Consider the following 23,862-nt stretch of genomic DNA (forward strand, 5'->3'; position numbering starts at 1 on the left):
CTCCGAACCGTATATAATAATAACAATTCCGTTATCTGCTTTGATAAGTTTGTTGGAGGTTAAAATGGGCACCAATATGTCTTGGCACTATCATGTCGCTGGAATTGCAGAGCCCGATTCTCAAAACTTTCTGAGAACGTTTTATTTGCAAATGTATTTAATCTCCAGCGATTCAAATCCAATGTGTCAGATAACATAAACACGAAGTCACCGAATACAATATTTATTCTAATCCCATAACGAACATTATTTATTCTAATCCCATAACGAACATTAATAAACAACACGTGTGGACTCCAAGAATGCTCAGCTATGACTGTCCTCTTTCAACCGATCCAGCGTTACTCGTCATCTCCTACATTCAGCCATCCTGCAAAAGGTCTGTCCTCAGACCTTATTCTGACCTGAGAACAAAAAAAATATTAGAAAAATTCAACAGAGCAACGTTTATTCAATGATGACGTTTCTTAACTTACAGAGCAACGTTTACTCAATGGTGACGTTCACCAAAGGTAACGTTTACCTTTTTTACTTACAGAGCAACGTTTGCTCAATGGTGACTTTCACTAAAGGAAACGTTTACCTTTTCTACTTACAGAGCAACATTAGCTCAATGGTGACGTTCGCCAAAGGTAACGTTTACCTTTTCTACTTACAGAGCAACGTTTGCTCAATGGTGACGTTCACCAAAGGTAACGTTTACCTTTTTTACTTACAGAGCAACGTTTGCTCAATGATGACGTTCACCAAAGGTAACGTTTACCTTTTTTACTTACAGAGCAACGTTTGCTCAATGGTGACGTTCACCAAAGGTAATGTTTACCTTTTCTACTTACAGAGCAACGTTTTCTCAACTTACTTTTGGTCGTCTTGTATACTTATCCATTTCTCAAGATGATCTGGAGACATAACTGTTCTTGAGCGTCTATAACCTTTTCTGAGATCTTCCACTTCGTGACAATTGTGAGCTACATGTCCTAAACGTTCACAATTAGAACACACAATACGAGATTTTCTATAATTTTTTAGCTATATGTCCCGAAATACCACAATTGAAACAAGGTAAACCTCCTTTGGAATTTTTCCTAGTTCCACATCATCTGAAGATCTTGACCTAACAATGTCCTCTCTCTTATAAACCAAATAGTAGGGTGTCTCCAGAGGCTCCAATAAATTCAATGCATCGCCAGAACACTTCGTGACACGACTATCGTCAAACTCAAACCAGTCCGTTTCTTCTTTGACCAAATTCAACGCCAGAACCACAGTGAACATGAATATTATAATATTGGTCTACTAGGTTGAAATGTTCATCTATTTCAAACCTTCCAAAGAGTTTCTTGCTTCCGTTAGAGGTTGAGTCAACGCAAGTAAAGTCCCATACCACAGGTTTACCGTATTTTCATGGTATGAGAGACATACCATCTGGTGGTTTACTATCATCTCGACTGGTACCTAAGGGTTCCAGAATTGCAGGAACATCCGCTGACAACATAGCTCGTTTTTTTATATTCAATATTTCTAAGAAATGAATAGATAATCAATCGAACAAGTTAGTCCTGTAATTAACTTGACCTAATGTGTATTCAATACATACTATATCAAAGCAATGCGTACGATTCGAATTTCTTTAATGGACGTTATTAGACCGACGAAAACTCCGTAGCAGAGCATCAAAATTTTCGGGGCACAAGTCACTCTGGTAATTTCTGTCGGTGCGTGAACAGAAACCATTAGTGCATCACTCATCACTTTTCTCTTTAATTACAGGTGAGCAGATGTTGATTCGAGAAACGTGACTCGGCTACCGACCGGGATCCACCATCTCCTGGACGGGAATGACACTAAAGCGCGTGTGAGGGCGTCTTTGAGTACGCCCCTGCATTAGCGGGTATCGGTCTGTAATTATAGTTGGCGCCGTCACTGTCTTCCGAACGTCAAATAAACTGACGGGTTAATTTCTCATTTTTAGCGTTTCCCGGTCGGATCGCCCCGAGAGAAACGGTGATGTGCGGCTACCTGAATTTTTCGGGGTTTAATGGATTTTAGAGAATGAATCGTAAGGACCTTTTCAACAAAGAAATGATAATGTATTAAAATAATTTTTTTTTATAATTACAATATAATAAACTTATTAACTTTTGTTGTACGAATCTTTTTTACTTCATTATTCGTAGCTTAATAAATAATAGACGAAATCAAATATGAAATTGTTTTATTTCAAAACTGACTTTAATTTATCAATTCTTCTACATTTCTCTCCTTCCTCTTTGAGTTGTTTATTTCAATGTCTTCCTAGTTCATTCTTTACCCTTAAATGTTCACACTTCTCATTTTCTTTTTCAACATCCCATCATAAAAAGCTCCGATTGTATAATCAGGGTCAAAATTAAATTAATCAGAAAGACAGAATATCAAAAAATTGCGAAGTTCGAAAATGAAACGCTCAATCTCGGAAACTATTGGATCTACAGAGACAGTTCTAGTATCATATTGTAGCAAATTTATTCTACTTTAAAAACTTACACAGCAAGTTTTTTTCAAAAGCTAGTCCTTCAGGATTTTAATCGCCAAAATTAGAAAAAAACTGATTTTTTCGCGGTTTTTTTCGAGTTTTAACAAAGTTTCGTTCGGCGCTCGAGGTCACAAACTTGGATTATTCATTAGGTCAACATCATAAACAAGTCTGCAAAAAATCAGAACTACTGGGCTAGATACCAATGAATATGTTCTGATCAATTTTGAAAGTTAGATGAACCCACAGCTAGAAATATCAGTCGTTGTTGTTCCATATTTATGTTGGCAACTTATTAATTTTCTGTCGAGTTGTCAAGGTATGTCCTTTTCCCAGAATTGGGATATTGTGTGGTCCTCTGTGCGGGATCCGTTTTCGTGCTGAGTTCGGTCACTGTTTTGACAATACAGCAATTATGGACAGGAGCCCGTCCCACTGAGACAACCACCACTCTGACAGATGATTAATACACTCCTTTATTAAATTATCATCCCCATGAGACCGGAGGACAGCGAAGACATCTGGTTCGGGCGATATTGTTGTTTTGTGTGTGGCTTGTTTACGCTAAGATGACTTTTTGGAAAATACGACAGAGGTTGTGTTTTCATAATACGCCTATCGATGACCATAACCCCTTGAGTTTGTCATTTATATGGTGTCCACGTACTTGGAAAACATCCGAAGGATTTTGAGTAGTCAATTCCCCAGGAGTGATTTGTGATTAATGGGAGTGTTTTTGGAAAACTTGACAAGATGAGCTTTCTTAAAACGTCTATCATGACTGGAGCTTGGGGATTTTGGTTGCTTTGAGAATAAATTAAACCCCAATACTCAGATGACTATTTTATGAGAAATTGGTGGAGAAAATGAACTGATCTAAGGATCATAATCACACGTTAAAAGATAAGTCCTCGTTAGTTCTTAGCTCGCACAAGTTTCGACTTCTGAGGGTTGTCTTTGGTAGGAGTGCGATAACTGGTTAATGGTAAAAACATATTTTAAATAATGTATCATGATAAATTAAAAGGAGTATATTTCAAGCAGAGATAAATTATTGGAAAAAATCTTTTTGGCTTTCACTTTACCATCTTTGTATAAAAAAAAACTGTTGGAAACTACCAAAGGAAGGAAGAAAGTAATTGAGTTTGAAATAAACTCTTTAAAAAGATGTGTAGATTATGCATAGAATTTACTTTCAGACACAAACTGGAAAAAACATGAACATTGAATTACACTTTTGAAACTATCACTCACATATGAAAATTGGATTATACGAAAATAACTTTTTTCTGTTCAGTTTGAACTTCATGATATCTAATTCGTTATGCAATCGAATCAGATATCATTCATAGATAGATAGATAGATCTTTATTGTCTAAAATGTGATACAATTTGTCATGCTTATAAATACATAAAACGTTATAAATATATAAAATGTTGTTTTTTCAAGACTATATATCATTCACAAAAATACAGTGAAGATTAAAAATAACAGACAAAAAAACAATCAAAAATATCAATGATAAAAAAATTACAAATATAGTATCAATGAAACAACACAATTTTAAAATTACTTGACATAAATCTTAATATACATGGTGGTATACCGAAAGACTAGAATTTGTATGCAAAATACTCTTCCAAACTGTAGAAGCACTTTCCTAAAACAAGGTTCTGTACTGATTTTCTGAATTTTTTAAGTTCATTATTTAATGTAATATGTTTTGGTAGATGATTATATATTTGTCTACTTCTATAGATTCGAGATTGCCTGGTCAAATATGATGTGGCAGTTGAAGGGCAAGTTTTTTATCGCTACGCGTAGACTTTTCCGTATGGCTTTCAAACTCTTCTTTATGTTTGTGAAGCAGACAGTCTTCAGAATGAATATTTGAAATATTGTTAATATTTTATTTCTGCAGAAAAGTGGCCTACACGAGTCACGCATTTTCAATTTGAATATTATTCTCGAAGCTCTTTTCTGGTTAACGAATATACTCTGCATCAAAATCTGATTGCCTCAGTCCCAGAAAAGAATTCCATACCGGAGATGACTCTCCATAAGTGAATAGTATGCATTTATTGCTGCAGAAAATTTGAGTTCACGAGATATGACATCTATGGCAAAGCAACCAGTAGATAATTTCTTTTTTAAAGCAGTAATTTGCGTATCAAATTTGAAATTACTGTCAATGAATATACCAGGAAATTTAGTTACAGGCTTACTTTCAACCATGTGTTTTCACCTAGTCCCACTTGAATGTATCAGATTTGTTTTTTTTTAATTTTTTTCTAAATCTGAGTGAACAGAGTCAAAGTATCAGAATCTTTATTATGCCAAAGTACCGTAGTGTCATCCGCAACACCAAATCCCATTTTTAAGCTATATAAAAATTAATTTCACAATATTGCCTATCTACTTATCCTAAATTTATTTTTACCTAATGTAAAAGTCAGTAAATCCAATAATATTATTTCAACAAGCTATATAGTGTGCCATTTGGTATTGGTCCGTCATCGTTATTCAAAATATTATTATATTTACTTATTTCTACACTCTCATAGGCATCTAGTTGCCTGTTGTTAACTTGTCTAACTAATCTTAATGAACTAAAGTCTTTGGAATGGGTTTGTTGCAAAATATGATGGGCGACTGCTGATTTTTCAGGTTTTCCATATTTTAAGTGCGCTAAGTGTTCCTTATATCTTACTTTGATAGATATTTTTGTCTGTCCATAATATTTTGCATCGCAGTCCTTACACTCAATTTCGGAAATTTCAGACTTTTCCGAATTCTCGACTGGACAAAAGACAAAGTCGATTACCGTGGCATAATGAATCAGAAGTTCTTGCCACATGGTCGTACGGTTGATAAGGAGTAATATTTTGAGGTGGCGAGAAGCAATTTGAAGAAAATGTTCGGTATTGTGGAAAAAGAATTCACAGCTTTTGCAACACGATAATGAACTTACTCACTCCTTATTGCTTGTTCGTAATTTTTTGGCCAAAAACAACACCGCAATTACGACTCAGCCACCGTATTCCCCCCTGCGACATTTTCCTGTTCCCAAGATTGGAGAGATCCATGAAAGGACGGCGTTTTGCGATGACTGAGGAGGTAAAAACCGATTCGTTGAGGGGGCTGAAGAACATATCAAAAAGTGCACATCAGGACTGCTTTGAGGATTGGAAGAAACGCTGCTACAAGTTCATTATATCTCAGGGAGACTACTTGGAGGGAGAAAAAATAGAAATTGATGGATAATTGCACTGTAAATAACACTATATTTTTAGAAAAAGAATCGATGATTTAGATCTCAACACCCTATATTTGCACATAACAAGTAAGTTTCGTTTTTACACACAAATAAATATATTTTTAAACATAAGAGGTTGGTCTTAATTTTTTTTTGTCATATACAAGATTTCTGTTATTTCAATATAACTTTAAAAAACAAACTTACTCTGTTTCACAAATCGCCAAGCTTTCGTCTCTGAATAGAGACTTCGTCAGGACGCTAAAATGAAATACAAAAAAAAACTAAAAAAAATGGACAATACTTCTATTAATCTGAGTTTTACAACTGAAAATTGAATATTGATGGAAAAATTTCACAAAATTGGCGCATTGATGTTAATAACGTTATTTTCAGTTATCTGATATTATTATTGTCGTGTTGAAAGATTACAGTAATGACAACAGTGACATTATCATTGAAAATATTTCTATTTCATAAATGCTCATTGCATGAATTTTATACAGCATGTGATTGTTTCAAATTGAAAATATTACCAAGATTTATCTATGACTAGTAAATAATTGTAAATTATACTCAAATTCCCAATGTCTGTTTTTTTGTTCATATTATTAGGATGTTTGTTAATAAGGACCCTTTAGGAAAAAAGCCATTTGAACATATTTTTTTCTGAATATAAAACTTTTGCTTAGTCAAATTTAATTTTGTCTCCTGTTTCAATAGAATGTTGAGGTAGTGCATATGACTTTCTGTTTAATTTTATACCACTTTTGTGTGACGTTATTCTGCTTGATAATGTTCTGGAAGTTGTTCCAATATAATTTAAATCACAATTATTACATGGTATATTATAAACAACATTTGATTTTTTCAAACCAGGTGTAGAATCTTTCAACTGTGTTTTAATATTAAATGCAGGATATTCTGTCATGCATGCCTTAGTTACCAGAAAGAAGAGGACTAGACCAATCTAAACATCCCCGATATTAATTGCTAACCGAATCATTTCAAATCAAACAGATGATGAAATCGCATCGCTCTCCAAACCATCCCTTCATCAAACCGCTTTCCAAAAAGCTTTCAGAAAGTTTTGGTACCTGCAGAGAAAGACGGCGCCGTAGAGAATTGGTGGCGCCTCCCCCAAACGCGAATCGCATTAGTGTAACGTGTCAGTTTCGTAATGACCAAGTGACCTTTTGTACGAGATATTAATTATGACATTCAGGTATGATTGATCGCTGTTCCGGAAAATCGGAATGCAGGATTTGTTGACCAGAAATGTCGGATCTGGCGATACACATGATAGTTTGTAAGGATTTGAATCGACGAAAGGATGCTGAAAAGAAATCTGCCTACTTTCAAATACTTTTGAATGTTTTTAGTCATGTTATGGTAATGCTCGATGTTATTTTTTTTTCAAATGTTTCGACTCATGTGGTATGCTTAATTTGCTGAAAAAGTTACTGGCGCTCCAATATGATCTTATTAGTCAATTTTTGGGCGAATCAAAAGAAAACGCTCTTTATGCACCTCATAAGAATTCGTCATTAGGTCACTAGAAGAGCCTAATATACAGGGATCTCGGATCTGTGAGAGATCTATGAGGATCTGGATCTCGGAAACTATGAGAGATACGAAGATGGTCAAATTGGGGCAAAGTTGCGCATTTACCTGACTAACAATATGCGTTGAAAAAGTTCTGAAATTCTGGGTACCTATATCCGGAGATATCCGGAAAAAACAGAAATTTCGGAAAATGGTTCATTTTCCGAAGAATTCGAAAATAAATTGCACTTCCACATTACCACTTTTTCCCTGCTACATAATGGTATTTTCAGATTTGCTATCCAACGTTTCGTCTTCCGGCCACCATCATCAACTTTATTTTTTCTTTCTGTTTTACCTTTTCAATGATTTAACATAAGTTATCATTCTTTTTCGAAAAATTGGAGATATTAAAAAGAAATCATTCTTATCATAATAGGCTTTGACTTCGATGTTTCTAAATTTGACTTTCAATTTGTTGCACTCGATGATATTTTGTTATGGTACAAGTAATTGAATTTTTGGCGAAAAATGACTTTCACGAATGAAGAAAAAAGAGATATGACACAAATTTATTACAAATTCGATAGAAACAGTGTTAGGACATCGGAAATGTATTTAAACTTGTATTTCGAAAGACGACAACCACATCGAACTATGTTCAAATTATTGGATCAAAATCTCTCCGAGTTTAGTTCGTTTGAAAAGCCAATGAAAAAATACGGAGACTTAATCAACAATCAAAATTTGATAAATGAGGTGTGTATGACGTAAATTAGACATTGTGTTCTTTGGATATAGTCTGAATTTCAGAACTTTCTCAACGGCATATTCTTAGTCAGCGCAACTTTAACCATCTTCGTATCTCTCATAGTTTTCGAGATCCCAATGGTGAGGATCGAATTTTGAAACACCCTGTATGTGAACGTATTCTACTCGGTTAAAAAATAAGGTGACCTTTCATTGTCCTCAAAAAATATTCATTTATTCATCAATATCAATCTTGTCCCGTTCAAAGTAGTCCCTCTTAGATATACACTTGTATCAGCGTTTTTTCCAATTCTCCAAGTAGTTCTGATACGCACTTTTCGGTATGTCTTCGAGCTCTCTTAGCGATTCGTTTTTTATCTCCTCAATCGCCGCGAAACGCTGCCCTTTTATGGGTCTCTTCAATCGCAGGGTGCCAAATCTGGTGAATACGGTGGCTGAGACATCATTAAGATGTTGTTTTTGGGCAAAAATATACGAGCCAGCAACGACGAGTGTAGACATACACCTGCACAGCAAGTGTATGTCTACACTTGCTATCGTTTTCAATAACAAAGAAAACGCCACAGTAGTAAATCGTGCTTTCTATTTAATTTTATTACAAAGCTCTTCCTTTCTCACATTTCTCAACCCGTACGCCGCTGTCTACATCAAGAAGCTAGGTTTTCGCTTGCTCTCTCATGTCTCGAGTCTTCTCAATGTCGGTAACGTCTTTACCCCTCCATTAGTGTTAATTACTCATTTCTGAATAGAACTAGCTTTTCTATTAGTATCGTTCTCCTGAATGAAATTTTAATTTCCAAATGAAACCATTTCCTTAATCTAAGTGACCTATTCCAGGACTCAGTGGAGAGATATCTAGAGGCAATATTCTTCATTTTATATTTCTGTTGATACTAGGACTGCAAAAATGTATGGGTGACAATATAGAACTTCGATACAGTTGAACAAAAAAGAATAAAATGTAATTATATGAACCAACTACCCTATCGGGGCCACCAAGAAGGATGACGGCCGATTCACATCTTCAATTCAGTTTCTCGTAGTGTAAGAGAGATGCAGGAAGATGGTAACATACGGAACTGTTTTTCAGGATAAAATAAAGAAACTAGAATGGGTGAAAAAGAATACAATGTAATTGTATCAAACAACTACCCAATCGGAGCCACCAAGAAGAATGACGGCCGATTCACATCTTCAATTCAGTTTCTCGTAGTGTAAGAGAGATGCAGGAAGATGGTAACATACGGAACTGTTTTTCAGGATAAAATAAAGAAACTAGAATGGGTGAAAAAGAATACAATGTAATTGTATCAAACAACTACCCAATCGGAGCCACCAAGAAGAATGACGGCCGATTCACATCTTCAATTCAGTTTCTCGTAGTGTAAGAGAGATGCAGGAAGATGGTAACATACGGAACTGTTTTTCAGGATAAAATAAAGAAACTAGAATGGGTGAAAAAGAATACAATGTAATTGTATCAAACAACTACCCAATCGGAGCCACCAAGAAGGATGACGGCCGATTCACATCTTCAATTCAGTTTCTCGTAGTGTAAGAGAGATGCAGGAAGATGGTAACATACGGAACTGTTTTTCAGGATAAAATAAAGAAACTAGAATGGGTGAAAAAGAATACAATGTAATTGTATCCAACAACTACCCAATCGGAGCCACCAAGAAGAATGACGGCCGATTCACATCTTCAATTCAGTTTCTCGTAGTGTAAGAGAGATGCAGGAAGATGGTAACATACGGAACTGTTTTTCAGGATAAAATAAAGAAACTAGAATGGGTGAAAAAGAATACAATGTAATTGTATCAAACAACTACCCAATCGGAGCCACCAAGAAGAATGACGGCCGATTCACATCTTCAATTCAGTTTCTCGTAGTGTAAGAGAGATGCAGGAAGATGGTAACATACGGAACTGTTTTTCAGGATAAAATAAAGAAACTAGAATGGGTGAAAAAGAATACAATGTAATTGTATCAAACAACTACCCAATCGGAGCCACCAAGAAGAATGACGGCCGATTCACATCTTCAATTCAGTTTCTCGTAGTGTAAGAGAGATGCAGGAAGATGGTAACATACGGAACTGTTTTTCAGGATAAAATAAAGAAACTAGAATGGGTGAAAAAGAATACAATGTAATTGTATCAAACAACTACCCAATCGGAGCCACCAAGAAGAATGACGGCCGATTCACATCTTCAATTCAGTTTCTCGTAGTGTAAGAGAGATGCAGGAAGATGGTAACATACGGAACTGTTTTTCAGGATAAAATAAAGAAACTAGAATGGGTGAAAAAGAATACAATGTAATTGTATCAAACAACTACCCAATCGGAGCCACCAAGAAGGATGACGGCCGATTCACATCTTCAATTCAGTTTCTCGTAGTGTAAGAGAGATGCAGGAAGGTGGTAACATACGGAACTGTTTTTCAGGATAAAATAAAGAAACTAGAATGGGTGAAAAAGAATACAATGTAATTGTATCAAACAACTACCCAATCGGAGCCACCAAGAAGAATGACGGCCGATTCACATCTTCAATTCAGTTTCTCGTAGTGTAAGAGAGATGCAGGAAGATGGTAACATACGGAACTGTTTTTCAGGATAAAATAAAGAAACTAGAATGGGTGAAAAAGAATACAATGTAATTGTATCAAACAACTACCCAATCGGAGCCACCAAGAAGAATGACGGCCGATTCACATCTTCAATTCAGTTTCTCGTAGTGTAAGAGAGATGCAGGAAGATGGTAACATACGGAACTGTTTTTCAGGATAAAATAAAGAAACTAGAATGGGTGAAAAAGAATACAATGTAATTGTATCAAACAACTACCCAATCGGAGCCACCAAGAAGGATGACGGCCGATTCACATCTTCAATTCAGTTTCTCGTAGTGTAAGAGAGATGCAGGAAGATGGTAACATACGGAACTGTTTTTCAGGATAAAATAAAGAAACTAGAATGGGTGAAAAAGAATACAATGTAATTGTATCAAACAACTACCCAATCGGAGCCACCAAGAAGAATGACGGCCGATTCACATCTTCAATTCAGTTTCTCGTAGTGTAAGAGAGATGCAGGAAGATGGTAACATACGGAACTGTTTTTCAGGATAAAATAAAGAAACTAGAATGGGTGAAAAAGAATACAATGTAATTGTATCAAACAACTACCCAATCGGAGCCACCAAGAAGGATGACGGCCGATTCACATCTTCAATTCAGTTTCTCGTAGTGTAAGAGAGATGCAGGAAGATGGTAACATACGGAACTGTTTTTCAGGATAAAATAAAGAAACTAGAATGGGTGAAAAAGAATAAAATGTAATTGTATCAAACAACTACCCTATCGGAGCCACCAAGAAGAATGACAGCCGATTCACATTTTCAATTCAGTTTCTCGTATAAGTGCGATGAGAATGCAATTCATTAATTGTGATGGACTAATACCATGTATACAGGGTATTGTTACAAACTATGCAATGTAATATATAAAATTGTAATGTTTCATGGAGGTTAAGAAGCAATGTTCGGTGGATAATGACTTATGAACGTCACAATCTAAAAAAAAATGCCAACTTCTGTCAGTCTCGACAAATTCGAAACGAACTGCTCCTTAATTTCCATTCGATTAGCACCAGTTCAAGTCGAGTCGACGGCGGCGCCCGAAAATTCACAATTCCTCCCAAACAGCCGCTTCGGGACTCCCTCTACGCATTACTCTCCCGCTATCTCCTCCTGAATCAGGACGTCAACTTGCGAAGCTGAAATAAAACCCAAATAAGCAAGGGACCATCCATAAATTCACCAGGATAAGATCGATCCTGAAGCTCACCTAAAGGACCAATATCGGAGTCCGAGTTTAAAATCATATTTACCACCGGGAGGAGGACGCAGTACCCCTGCGAGAGGGGCGGGGGCGGCATCTACATTTCACGGCCTCCGCCATAAAAAGCTCCGATTCCGGTTGACTTTATCTCAGCCATAAATTTGCCAGAAGCGCTGCTGATTTATTCGTCCACATAAACGCGAATGTACAGAGCGCATTTTACTCTCCGGTATGGTCTTTCCGAATGACGAAATTATAGCGAACGCAGACAAAAAGGGATGTGGAACATAAATGGAAAACGCTCTCGTATATGAAACGGTTAGCGATAGGCCGGTAGAAGGAGTTTACGATGGCCCAATGAGTCATTACGAGCGACTGTCGATCGAAATTCCGGAATATTGCATTTGGGGTGCCTCAAGCCACTGTTCTTGGCCCTCTACTGATATGGGAAAGTGTGTATGAAGGAGCCAGTTATGAAAAACATCGAAAAAAAATTACGTCAGGTGGTTATTGAATAAAATTGCTTTTTGTAAATAATTAGTTCAATAGTCATGGTTATCCAATCAAAATAAAATGAGATACTATGACAGAAATTAGTAATATGGCAACTTAAAGAAAAACGGGAAATCGGCTTTCTCAAAACAACATGTGTATGAAAGAGCTGGGCATGTGCTATGAAAGAGCCGGGTTCCTCTTTACAAAAAAAACAGTCTTCCAGCAAATAAAAATCACTTAATAAACTATTTATCTGTTATATAAATCTTATCAAACTGTAAAATTGGACATTTCTGTGAAAAGCAATCATTCGTCAGTCTTAAATCACAATCCACTTGTTCATAACTATTCAATATCTTGTTTTGAAAGGCCCGTAAACCGCAACATCCAGAGATTGGAGTCTATGGCGACAATGGGGTGAAAATATTAGCAGAAGCAACTCGTCCAATTTATTTTGACCATTTTTCAGCGATGATTTTAGGAGGAGCTGAAACAGTGCTGTATCCTGGAGCCGGCTCTTTCAAAGCCTTCATAAGTGGCTCTTTCAAAACATTTTGTCATTCAAGTTGTAAAGTACAGCTATTTCGCGTAAACATTATGACATCAATATCGGCTTCGATTTATCAAAGGCTTTTGATTCTATAAACTCTGATATACTGGCCAAGAAACTTAGTGCAATTGGAATTCGAGGTAAATTTCTATCTTGGATTATGTCTTACATGAAATTTCGAAAGATGTAAGTAGAATGGGATAATGTAAAGTTGATTACTTATGACTTGGAAGTTGGAGTTCCACAAGGCTCAGTCTTGGGACCATTAATGTGTTTACTATACATAAATGATTTACCACAACATATCGGCACTACTTCGATAGTTCTTTTTGCCGATGATACTTCTATTTCCGCAGTAGCCGACAGTCCTTTGGAACTTCAAGAAAAATTGAATGTAATAAGTAAAAATTTCTCAAAGTGCTGTCAAAGAAATAGACTTATGGTCAATGCAGAAAAAACAGTATTGGTACAGTTTTCTCCAAGAAAATCTGTGGAACATTCCATACGTGTTATTATATATAACACGAATATATACCCTTCAGAATCTACAAAGGTTTTAGGAGTTCACATCGACCACTCATTGAATTGGCAATTTCAAGTTGACTACGTGAGTAAAAAACTTAATAGCAGTTTCTATGCCTTAATGCAGCTTAAAAAAATACTGAGTGAAGAACAACTGTTATATGTTTACTATGCTCTTGTTAATTCTGTTCTATCTTATAATGTGGTCTTATGGGGAGATGCAACAAATATTAACAGGGTCTTTGTTGCTCAGAAACAAATAATTCCTATGCTCCACAATCTACGTCATACTGATTCATGTAGACCTGTTTTCAAGCAAAGGAACATATTGAGTGTACCTTCTCTCTATATTTATAACTGTCTGCTCTTTGTGAAAAAACACGAACTCGAATTAGAAACTAACTCCCAATGTCATAATTACTCAACAAGGAACGGGAATTTAATCAAACTACAACAACATCGTACAAAATTATTCGAAAAGACGCCATCTCTAGCAGGTTCCAAATTTTTTAATTGTCTACCTTCTGGCCTAAAAAGTGTAGCATCAATTCTAGTATTCAAACGGAGAATCAGAGACCATCTTGTAGATGGTTGTTTTTACAATATTAACGAATATTTGGAATATCCACATTCGCCAATCAACAATTAATATCAATCCAACATTACCTATTTCAGCTATTATGTACATGTATAAACACTTTCAATTGTTTATTTTAAACAAGCACTTTCATGTGTTAAATTTATGTATTTTGTACTAATCTTTATATACATTTCATGTTTTTTACCATTGACGACTCCTATATGATTGTGAAGTGATCATTTTAAGGAATAAATATATTTTATTGTATTGTATTGTATCGTAAAATAATGCTAAATATATGCCTAGCAATACAACATATCAATTTTATCAACTCATGCTGCACTTTTCTTCGTAAAACAAATTGAGTGAACGCAAAAAAATTACTTTTTGGTCCTAAAATCTTTGATGTGGTCTACCGACGCCATTCGTTTTCACAGAACTGTCAAATGTTTGTGGATGACAGCTATTCAGTGTTGCCATACAAACATTAATATCAAATTATGGTAAAATTTTAATAAGAGGTAGAAAATCACATCGGCTCTTTCAAAGCCTGGCTCTTTCATACATACTCTCCCCTACAGTTCACAAGAGCCGAGCTTTGACTCGAGCTCGGCTTGCCTCGACTTTTAAAAGCTTTGGCTCGACTTTTGAATTACCGGCTCGGCCCAAAATCGAGCCGAGCGTTTATTATTCATTCCTATCCATATTGTAAAAATACTCAAAGTCCAGGCCTAGAAAGCTGGGTTTTTCCAGATTCTACTTTCAAGGGGGTGAAAAAGGGGGCTAAACCTTTTTATGGCTAAACATTCTTCATTCTCAACTTCAAAAACTTGATACGGACTGTCTTTGCTAAACACTTTCATTAGAGGTTTTCAAATTTCTATTTCTGAGGGGCGAGAAGTTAACTAGACTTTCTCACGTTAGGCTACTCCTAGCTAACATCTTCCTGTCAGATATAAAAGGAAAATTATCGATACCAAAGGTTGTGCCGACGTAGCTAAAAAATGAGTGATTTTTTAAGAAAGGCCAAGAAAGTTATGAGAAATTAAGTTATCGCTGTTTGGTTTAGTGTCGACTATTAGCTCATAACCGATGTTTGTGGATACTTGTTTCTTCAAGAAATTTTGGCATAATTTAAGGAATTTTGGCAAAATTCGATTAGCATAACATTGAGATCTACGCGGTTTTCTTCTGAGCAAGCAGGCACCTTCAAAATTGTGAAATTTACAAAAATGGGATTACTGTTAACGACAATTTAATTTTTCCATATTGTTTTGACCACTTTGTATATTATTTTTCTCCCCACGAAATAGACACCTCTGGGAATTTGGTAATGATCAACCATCAAGGAGTTGAAAAAAAGAGCTACACCCTTTAATTGCACTCACTCAGATATTTGAGGACACCTGAACATGGTATTTATACAAATCAGGACCCTCTCATGGTTCTAAAAAGCTCGAGAACTCAATTTTTATGGTGACGGAGTCAATCGACTTGTGTTAAGTTGGCAAAAGAACACTGTTACAAATAGTGCTTATTTCGATTGAATTGAATAAGTGTTGACTGAGATATTACAATAGTAAGCCAACATACAGAGACTGGTACCTAAACAAAAACTCTAACAACCAGCCACAACAAAAGAGAGAGGTAATTAAAACGTTTGTAGAAAGGTTAGGTTAAGTTTACTCTGTCCATAAAAGTCCCACGAGTAGCTAAGGAAAGAAGGTCAATCACGGCAGAGCCCCGCATTACCGTGACAAGGCGATGCTACGCCGAGAGGGCGCCCGGTATCTCGAAGGTTCCGTAGAGACAGCTGATAGGCTCAGTGTCATTCATTCTCTCGGCACGGATACACACACCTTTGGATTAAGCCATCGTTGGGATGCCATTCAGTTAGGGAATAACAGAACCACAAGTGATTCTGTCATTCCCGTATCCAGCGGGGCTACGTGGAAGCAGGCATCCAATGGCCGGTTTGCTCAACTCCCACATCCCAAGCCAATGCACTCGCCGAAAACAACATGCACCGTGGTTCAGGCAGTGAAAGATGAACAAGGACAGCCAACCCGCCTTGATAGAGGGAGCACGACGTATCTGTGAACCTGAGAAACTTCCTTCCCCAGCTAGGCTGGTCAAGGGAAAAGCTTTCCTTCCCTGTGTTAAAAATGTTCCAGACCGGATTGGGTAGATGTTGAAGAAACACGAGTTAAACCAATATTTAAGCCAAGAAAAACTATCAGACAAAGTCTAAGATCAGCTAAGGACTGCAAAGAACCTTCAGCAACACCCCGGGTATACCAGACTCCTTGTAGCTGCGGTTCGGTCTACCTTGGAACCACGAAAAGAAGTATATTTACCCGTCTCTCTGAATACAAAATTGTCGACTCGGACAATCCGACAAATCTGCTGTAGCCGAACATGCTTTCAGCAATAAAGTCTGGTTACCTGTCCTGAGAGGTAATTGAACTAGGTCAGGTAATCGAATGGAGAGAACCCTAGCCACGCCTACTAATAAGAATATAAAACCAGAGTGGAGTACTACCATCGTAGTAAATGCGTTCGTAACAAGGGGAGCACTGATGTCTACCGCAGTACTAGACGAAACGTCAGACATAAAAACCTACGGACCACGACCACGATTAATTTCAAGTAGACTCATAAAAACGGACAAAACTTCTGAATCACCCAATATTTAGATGAAAAAGTAGAAAGTGAAAACCTTTCTTTCAAAAAAATTAATCTGTCTCAAAAATATACCCCTTTCAATTCAAACGAATTTCACCATGTAAACTAGGCTATATTGGGTGCATTAAAAAATTGAGAAACTGTCACAGAAACTGTCAAAGGAAGATTATTGGTCCTATGAATCAATTCGATCTAATCGTCAACTCCAAGTACTTAAATTATTATTCCTCTCACATTTCCCCTCACAATATTTAATTTATTGAACAGTAAAATGGGCAATTTGAATAAATGGTCCAAACAAAACAATAAATAATTTCAGACATTTACAAAGCTATTAAATTGAACATAAAACAACTCGGAAACTAGTAAAGTATTGAGTATCCTTTCGATTAAAAAAAGCATATATTTATCGAGGTAATAGAAATTTCCTACAAATGAATGTTCAAATACACTGAAAATTGATAATTGAGAAGGAAACTGTAAAGTTCATTTGATACATTTCTCCAGATGAAAGTTATTAAAAAAACAGAAAGTAGTATATTGCTTTGCTAGTAGCACATTTGTCTTGCCTTTCCATTGAGCTGACGGAACACCAACTCCTAATGCACATCTAATCTAATTATCTCATGAAGATGTATGGGAAATTTTGGCTAAAAATGACAGTTGCCTAGAAGAATTCGAATCTAAGAAATCCCAGAGATCAGTCTTTTTGGGAAGAGAGTCAAATTTTATTTGAAAAAAATCCAATGTGGGGTTACGTCTAGTCTATATTCAAAATTGCAGCTGCATAAGATGATTTCGAGTATTCAGTTTTGTGTTAATTGCAACCCTGTTGCAAAATGACACATAATGAAAGATTCCTCATAAACTCATGTTTGAATTCTTCGTTTCATAGTATTAACACAGTAGAATAATACAACTAGTATAGGCTCCCTTTCCACGTGATCCGCTCGAGTTGCCGGGACCTTCAACAGCTCTCATCCAACGCGTTCAGTGCTGTAGTATCGAAGGATTCGACGTTACCACAGGCATCGGATTAGTTATAATAAACGGTCGGAGATTGATAATGCGTTTAGTATATTCGCTGTTGTTATTATTGTTTTTAGTTTTTGTAGTTTTAGTTGTATTGGACATTTGAAGAAGTCAGGAAATGCTGCTTCAGTGATTGCAAAAACAAGGCCTAAAATAGTAGTAAGAAATATCCAATTAAAAAATATCTTGAATATTTTTTCCGATAAACCATTTTTTATGTAAATGACTAACAATTTTTTTTATGTTTGATATACTTCATCTTATTAAAGCTTTGAGAAATATGCTAATGGAATATAATTCTATATTATGAGATAGAACTATTACATGGGAATACATAATTGAATTTTATACTGAAGAAAAAAGTATACAATTCGTGGGGCTCCAAAACTAACAGATTCTCATGTCTTTCCCACTAACTTCAAAAAAATGAAAGTTAAATTGGCAACCCAATTATTCAGTGCCACCGTTTCTACAGCCTTAAAAATGTATACCACAAAATCTTCTATAATATCCTTAAATTTCGTTTTTATATGAGCGCACGCCTATGGTAAAAGAACGAAACTGGCTCCACACTTCGTTTCGAGGTCACCGAGAACTTTGTAAATTTATAAATGAAAATAGTGGGAGTGAACATACTGGTTGATTTTTACTGTGGTATTAACAACATTCCAAAGACGTCTAGAAAATAAGAATATATCATAAAAATCATAGAAATAGGTATTTAATTTTGTGCTACTCATGAAGAGGGGTAAACAACAAAAGAATGTCTTCTAGGAAACGTATACCAAATACATATCACTTCAACCCTAACTCGATGAAAACAATGCAACACAAATTTTAAGAAAATCAGGTGATTACACAAAATTACACAAAAATAATCCAAGAAGACAAATAGAAGTTTAAGAGCCTTCAATCTGTAAGAAAGGACAGTTTAATGTAAAATAATAACTCCTTACTGCACATAAACTTCGCACAAAACGAAAACAAACTGAAAAATGGAAAAAAATTCGTCCCAAGATGATGCATTGTTATTTGTCGAAATTTAGTCATTTATATCAAGCAAATTGTTTATCGAATAAACAAATGAAAAATTAGAAAAAGTAGCATATTTTATCGAATATAAAAAAGCAGTGAAATAAATGATTTTTCTAAAAAAAGTGTCTCTCAATATTGATTTTTACGGGAAAAATAAATTTCATCATTACTTGCATTAATGATCAGAATCATTCAATTATCTCAGAACATTTGTCAATATAACGTTTAAAAATGTAGCTTTCATCAATAAAACAATCAATACAACAAACCAATCCGAATATACGAACAGAAACTGTTGAATACTTTATTTATGTTTTCACCTTCTTCGCATCTTTGATTGTTTATAAATAAGTGGAAAATTACTTCTGTTCTATATTTATAAGTATTTTTAATGAAATCTTCAAAAAATACCTCCGAATAAGACGAAAACAGGTTCCAATTTCTAATTTTAAAAAGGTTTTCATGTAAACCTCCAATTTGAGTAAAACAATTGTGATACAAAGTTTTTGACATAGGATTATTTCCTCCGTCCGCAAGTGCCTATTTTTTTTTCATTCCTTAATTTCGATGCTACAGTTTCGGGAGTTAAAATTGTTTTACAAAAGGTTTCGGTGTTCATTGACCTTTTTTCAAAATTTCAATATCTCCAATAGTTTTTGAGGTATTCGCCAAAACTGAACCTTTCAGATTGTCCATAATTCGGCACACTTTGTGTGAAACTACAATTCAAACGACGCATCAGGCATAATTTTCGATGAGAACGAATTGAAATTATGTGAAATGACATCAATAACTTTCCTACTATCCTTGTTTCAAGCTGGCTAACTTTTACATCACGCACGTAATCCATTTTTTCCTCCAAAATTTAATTTTCCTCGATAGTTTTCCTTATCTGTCGCCTATTTCTTTATCGCTTGTTCTTCAAAAATAAAAAAAAAATTGTTAAATCTGCTTCACATTTTTATATTCGACCGTGATCAATTTGACAATAGAATACTGTTTTCCTAACTTTCAGTCGTTTTTATATACCTTATTATTAAACGTGTTAAGGGTATTAATACTACCTCCAATAAAACTGTAAAATATTTCTCTGAATTTTTCGATTGTGTCATCAGAAATGAGTCGTCAAAATGAAAAATATTTTCTTTCCAATAAATCCATAAATCTCTGTTATCAGCACGGTAACAACGCAACCTATGATGTATATTTTATCGGCCATAAAAAGAGTCCATCAAATTCGAACCCAAACAAGAAGACCATTTATTCACGACAGATTCTCGGACATTAAACGGGTCATAAAATTAGGTAATTTGGTGTCCGAATTCTGTCTCTGCACAGCCAGCTATAACCACATCTGTTGACATCCAACACGACCGATGGGAGTTTTGGACGGGTGAAAATAACCCCAGTGCTTTGTTTTATTCACCTTTGTTATCTATCATATGATATATAACAAAATAAATGGTTGACTGATATTTTTCTATCGAAACAGGCTGATGACAGTGTCGAAGCAAAATATGCCAAGAAAATAAGTATTTCATACAAAAATTTGAAATATTGACCATTTTTCACGTTGATACGCATTAGGATGTGAATGAATATGCAATTGGGGAATTCCGAAATGCAATTTAGATCGTATTTTGGGTTAATTTTAGATCATACACTCAGATTTCATGAACTTGTGAGCTACACTGGTGTGGCTTGTCCATATTAGTACAGACACGCCTGAAGAAGGCATTGTATAACGAAACACGTGTCGCGTTTCTGTAAAACTGTTTAGTGAAAATCTCACGGCCATCTTTTTGAAGCTACACCTGTCAAATTAGTTGTTATCTATTCAGTCTGTTTTGCCATAATCGTCACCATAATCGTCCTACCAAGAAGACTATTTGCAATGTGGTGGATAAATTTGAGTCTACTAGTCCAGTTACTGATCGACCAACATCCGTTCGTCGACAAGACGCAAGATCTGCCGAAAACATCGCCGCTGTCTGTGAGAGTATGCAGGAGGCCCATTTCTGAATGAATGAGTACGTGAACAAAAGAAATTGTCGAATTTGGAACGATACCAATCCACATGAAATTCAAAATCGTTAAATGCATACCTAAAATGTCACTGGTGTACATTTTGGGCTGGCGGCGTCATCTGTCCATAATACGCGACGGATTGTGGCTGCTCATTGTTTTGAGGTGCAACTCAGTACATGTCGAACTTCACTGTTTAAGAACTCTTTCATCTGGAGAACTGCGTTTATATGGAATCAACTTCCTGAGAACATTTTTCCAAATGGATTCAATTTCCAGTTATTCAAATGTAATGTTAATCACTACTTTCGCACAGGTACCACTCTCAGAATGGAGGTGATGTGAACTGGCCACCGAGATCATACGATTTGATCCCGTTAGACTTTTTTGTGGAGTTTTTGTGCCGTCGGTCGAATTCAGCCTGATTTATGCGCCAGAGTCATAGAAAATTGGACAATTTCAATAATACCTCACACACTTATAATAATAATAATTTATTCATCAGTAAATTATAATACATAAATATAAAATGGAGTATATGGAGTACAATGTACCTTGATGAATAAACATATACTTCTACTGAGGGTAAAACCCTGTGTGTGGATAAATTACAGAACAATAACAAAGTAGAACAATTATGATAATCAAAAACAATATGGGTAAGAAATATTAGGATCCGGATTTCAAATATAATAAATTAACATTTATGTTTCACAGTTTTTGTATAAATTTAACACTAAAATAAATTGGGATAAAAAGAGTCACTGAATAAAAGAAACATCTGAAAACTTCTGAAAATTTAAATCAAATTAACATTTATAATTCACAATTTTGTATAAATGAAAACTACAATAAATTAGAACAATAAAGTGTCACTGAATAAAATACACTCAATATAAAATAAACACTACAAACATCTGAAAATACAATCTCTATATAAATAAAAGCTTTCAACATTTTCTTTTTTACTCTTCTATAATTTTACGTATTTCCTTTCTATTTCTCTTGAGAATGTTTTCAAATGTTTCTTAAATTTTTTGAGAGAGGGTTCCATTGTCGAAGTGTCCGGCAGGTAATTGAACAATTTCGGGGCTATGTAATTGAAACTTTTTTGCTCGACTGTTATGTTAATTTTTGGAATGACATACCTATTTTAATGTCTTTTACTGCAGGAATGGGAAAGTACTTTTAATTTTTTTTTGTTCAAATATCGATTAATGCATATTTGTACGGTATAGAGTTGTCTTATGTCCATTACTTGTGTTTCAGAGTAAAGGGAATCACTGGAATATCTTAGATCTTTCTGTAGAATCATTTTGAGGAATCTTCTTTGAGGTACTTCTATCAAATTCAGGTAAGTTCGTGATACACCTCCCCAAGCTATGATCCCATAATTCAACTGAGTTTCCACTAAACTTTTGTATACAATTTTTTTTGTTTGAAGTCTAGATAATAGAAAACGCAATTTTTTCACAAGATATGATATATGCTCATTCCATCTCAAGTGTGAATCTAGAAACATACCTAAATATTTTATTTTTTTCACTAGTTCAATTTTCAAATCTTGTTGAATGGTCAAGTTATAGTGGAGAAGAGAAGTTTCAAAACTACTGAACGGTAGGTAATGTGTTTTTTCAATGTTCAACGTGAGGAGTCTACTGTCGAACCATTGTTTTTAATTTTCAAGTCATCTTCTGCTTTCTTTTAGGTCATTCCAATTTTCAGCTGTATAAACTGTCACAGTATCATCAGAAAAACTAAGTATTTTTCCATCTTTTTTCCGTAGAAAGAGGTTATCCATATATATTGCAAATAACACAGGCCCTAGTACCGTCCCTTGAGGTACTCCGCACGTTATTGTTTCTTCGGTGCTTGCTATATTTCCAATTTTCACTTTTTGTTTTCTGTTGCTCAAATAACTTTTGAATAAATTGTAGGCTGCACCTTTGATGCCATTGATGTCATGTTTTATTTAAATTCAAGGATAGGAAGTGCTTAATGAAAGACCTTATATCTTAAGTTTAAACTGATTTTATTAATTAAACCACTTTTCAACCCAGTTACCGAAAATCGTACTCCACTGCCCTTCCTCCCCCCTATTTGCCCGGAGCTAAAATTGAAACAAAACTGCTACAAGGTTTGTTATTATGTTGTAAATCTGTATAATTTTTTATTTGCATCACCGGCCGGGAGCAGGAATACAAATTTCAGCAGGAGTAATTGAACGCTATTTTTTTTCAACGTATTCATTACAGGCATATGTTCTTTATGTAATTTTCGTAATGAATAGGAAAACGACGTACTCAGACAATCGCTATAATTCTAATTAATGTAATTTAGTCTTATTAAAGTAATACTCGACGTGTTGTTTGATTTTTATCTGTACTGTTTCATAATTTGTGTGAGCTTGGTGGAAAATAGTGGATTTGGAGATTACGTGTGGATACCGGGTTTGCCAGTAGAGCAGGACATATTGTGTCGCTAATGCAATGAGGAAGTTGGACTGTCTTCATTAACAAAAAAATAAATGTTCATGAATTGGTATCAGAGACCTACATTACAAATTCAATGAAATATTAAAATATTCAACAAGAAAACAGAAGTGAAATAATTATTCCGTGTTAGGAATCACACGTTAAAAGGTAAGACCGTGTTAGTCTTTAGCTCGCACAAGTTTCGACTTCTAAGGGTTGTCGTTCGTAGGGGTGCGACAGCTGGTTAACGGAAAAACATATTTCGAACGTATATACATATTTTAAACATAAATAATCAAAACTGAATACAGATTGAATTGGAAAATCAATATTAGAGAAGGCAAACTCATCTGAAACAATTATAGAGCAGATGTGAATTGTTTTTCCGGAATTGATAGTATTGGAATATCATTTTCGAGAACGATATGAAAAGTGAAAGAATTACCAGAGATTAATTATTATCAGAAGACATCTTGTACTATATTGAATGTTTTTACAGTTAATCAACAACATGAAAATTGGCAATTGAA

Source organism: Leptinotarsa decemlineata, unplaced genomic scaffold, assembly GCF_025532065.1.
Source record: "Leptinotarsa decemlineata unplaced genomic scaffold, Ldec_3_MD MMD2_tig00001064_RagTag_RagTag, whole genome shotgun sequence".
NCBI lineage: Eukaryota > Metazoa > Arthropoda > Insecta > Coleoptera > Chrysomelidae > Leptinotarsa > Leptinotarsa decemlineata.